This window comes from Diuraphis noxia, unplaced genomic scaffold (genome assembly GCF_037042655.1).
Source record: "Diuraphis noxia isolate RWA-SAM2 unplaced genomic scaffold, SU_Dnox_SAM2 contig0004, whole genome shotgun sequence".
Taxonomy (NCBI): Eukaryota; Metazoa; Arthropoda; class Insecta; order Hemiptera; family Aphididae; genus Diuraphis; species Diuraphis noxia.
Window position 1 is genome coordinate 61,500,937 of NW_028301714.1, and position 3,467 is coordinate 61,504,403.

Genomic DNA, 3,467 nt, shown 5'->3' on the forward strand with positions numbered 1-3,467 from the left:
AACATTGCCTTTAATTTGTAATTTTGTAGGAGCATCAAAAAAAGCGGCGAAAAAGAAGGTTGCCATTTTAATACTTAATTATTATTTTGATGAAGAAGATGATTTGTAATGAAAATATTTTAGACTATTAAGCTATGGTCGATTCTGATGGCATAACTATTTCCACGTCGGTTGGCTTGATCGGTTGATCGATTTGAATGCTTGAGTTTAGTAAATCCTGGTGAAATGGAATTGCAGGTAAAAAATAAATTTGATCATTTACACAAGAAGTTTTTTTTTTTTTTTTTTAAATCCTAACTCCTATTATATATTGATCAACCGATCAAGCCAACCGACGTGGAAATAGTTATGCCATCAGAATCGACCATAGTGGAAGAGATTACAAGACCAGTGTCTCCATCTCCAACATTCGTGGTAACAATTGATTTTAGATTATAATAGAAAGATTATACTCTATTTTGTAGTTTTTGAATAGTATCTAAAAATTTAAATTCTTAATAACTATCTTAAGAGCCGGACATTACATGATTTAATCGTTAACTGTATAAAGCAGTTGGTATATGAGATTACTTATTTTAAAAAACAAAATATTGACAGTATCTTTTCTATTAATAGGACGATGGTGTCACCAATACTGATGCGGAATATATAAAAAGTAATATTATAATACATATTATATCGACGTACCTATAATATTAATTAACAATATTTTTAACATAACGTTCGTTTAGGAAGCGAATCGGAAAATACACCTGCAATTCCATTTCACCAGGATTTACTAAACTCAAGCATTCAAATCGAACAACCGACCAAGACAACCGACGTGGAAATAGTTATGCCATCAGAATCGACCATAGTGGAAGAGATTACTAGACCAGTGTCTCAATCTCCATTATTCGTGGTAACAATTGATTTTAGTTTATATTTGAAAGTTTATACTTTATAGTACTTTTTGAATAGTATCTAAAAATTAAAATTCGTGACTATCTTAATAGCCGGCGATTACATGATTTAATTATTGGTGGTTGCATTATTCTTATTTTCAATTAATTAATTTACTGTATATAATAGCAAGGCGTATGTTATCGACTTATCGTAGACCATGTTTGTGGCGGGAAACGGGTAGAACGTATTAAACAAGGGTGATTAAATCTGATATATAAATATTATATAATATGATTCGTTATTCGCTAATTTTAAGATAGCTTCATACGTAGGTAAATATATTGTTTAAAGTAGAAACTATAATGTGTAATGTAGTAGGTATATATGAGCTTACTTATTTTATACAACTAAATATTGATAGAACTTTTTGTATTAATAGGATGATAGGGGAATGGTCGAATCTTATAACACAAAGTCTGGAAGAAGAATTAAAATTATAGATAAAAACTCAAATAATATCATAAGACACCAAAGATTGAATTTTGTAGAAGGTTAGTTTTTCATATTCATAAAATATATTGAGTATTGATTATATTTTAACCAAACATAATTTCATATTAGATAAAAAATTATCCTGGAATAAAGCGGAATTCAAAAAAAGTAATATTATAATACATATTATATCGATCTACCTACAATAGTAATTAACAATATTTTTAACGTAACGTTCGTTTAGGAAGCGGATCAGAAAATAATCTTGAAATTCCCTTTTACGAGGATTTACCGAACTCGCGTATTCAAATCGAACAACCGACCAAAGCAACCAAAATGAAAATATTTATGCCAATAGAATTATTGTCCATAGCGAAAGAGATTACAAGACCAGTGTCTCCATCATTCGTGGTAACAATTGATTTTAGATTATAATAGAAAGTTTATACTTTATAGTACTTTTTGAATAATATCTAAAAATTTGAATTCTTGAGTATATTAATAGCCGACCATTACACGATCTAATGTTGTTAGTTGTATTATTCTTATTTTCTAATAATTAATTTAATGTAGATACGGTAATTTTTAAATGGCTGTTATGGCAGAGAAACAATGTTTTATAATAATATAATAATAGTATACTATTTTCATAAAAATGTTACCTAGCTTATTTCTGTGTGTAACATTTTAGATGAATTAATATATAAACATACTAATTTTGAATAAGCAATAAATACGATAGGTACGTATAATCTTTTGTTTATCCCGTGAAATTACTCATACAAACATACAGGACTGTTTCGTTCACTGTACAGCTCCCCATCCGTGGACGATGAATTCTAAATCTATTTTTATAAACCTATATATATATATATAAATGGTTTTCTGTCTGCTTTTCCTATTTTCATTTCTAAATAGCTGAATTAATTGCTATGAAAAAAATTTGGTACAGAGATAGATTAGATTATATTAAATATCGATAGACCTAAATATCTTTCAATCGATTATTTGATTTGTCCATACTGTTCTCGATAAAATGAATTAAATTACATAATGTTTAACTAAATTGAATATCGTTGTATGTATGAATATTACTTTGTATATATTAACCGTTATCTTTCAATATATATATATATATATATGTATATAAAAGTACACTGCTATCAAAACCACATGATATTAATAAGAGTTAGGATTTAAAAAAAAATCTTGTGTAAACTATCGAATTTATTGCACATATCATTATAAATGGTATGTAATCTGTTTTAGGACATTCCAGACGATATGATGTCAATTACGAGTAAATCAAGCAAGCGACCAAGAATGTCGATACCGAAGGTAAATAAGAATATACTTTGTTGTTAGGAATATAATATAATAGTAAATATTATAACTTGAGCTCTTTTATTTTAGAATGTGATATACTTTGCTGACAAAAGAAAGAGCTATCCAGTGCTTCTTGTTGAAGAGATATTCCCCGATTTTAACTTTATTGAAACCCTACACGAAAATTCTCCACCAGTGTTCAAGGTGAAATGTGTGATAGATGGATATACTTTTTGTGCATACAGTAATATTTTTGAATTAAACCATTACCACCAACAAATATTAGTTGGATGAATTTTAGTATTGATATTTAAAATTATTCAATAATCATCAGTTAACATTGCCTTTAATTTTTAATTTTGTAGACAGATCAAAAAGAGCAGCCAACAGGATGGTTGCCAAGTTTATACTCAATTATTTTTTTGATGAAGAAGATCATTTTTATTAAGAGCCATAGTACAATAATGCATGTACAATTCAAATTTAATTAGGTAAAGTATCTACTCTGGTGTATGATATTTAATTCATGTAGCTGCTTTTATTTTATTGTTAATTACAATTAACAATAAAATAAAAGTAGTTACATCAATTTATGTCATACACCACAGTATAATATCTTACCTAATTAAATTTAATTGTACATGTTATACAGGATGATTTGTGAGGCGTAAAACACTCACTATTAATAAAAATATTTACCTTTTTCGAATTTTTTTTTCTTCAAAATTTTAGATCCATGCTGTTCTAAAACTATATACATTTTC

The 3,467-nt window shown here is 27.5% G+C and overlaps 1 long non-coding RNA gene across 2 annotated transcripts; it reads left to right on the top strand.

Moving 5' to 3' along the window:
* The first annotated feature begins 2,660 nt into the window (after positions 1 to 2,660).
* On the top strand, positions 2,661 to 3,234 carry LOC149056297 (uncharacterized). Of its 2 annotated transcripts, none has more exons than XR_016191647.1 (3): positions 2,661 to 2,715; positions 2,791 to 2,947; positions 3,069 to 3,234. It is a non-coding gene; the product is annotated as an uncharacterized LOC149056297 (long non-coding RNA). The 2 variants fall into 2 exon arrangements; XR_016191646.1 differs by having other exon boundaries at positions 2,791 to 2,907.
* The last annotated feature ends 233 nt before the right edge of the window (positions 3,235 to 3,467 follow it).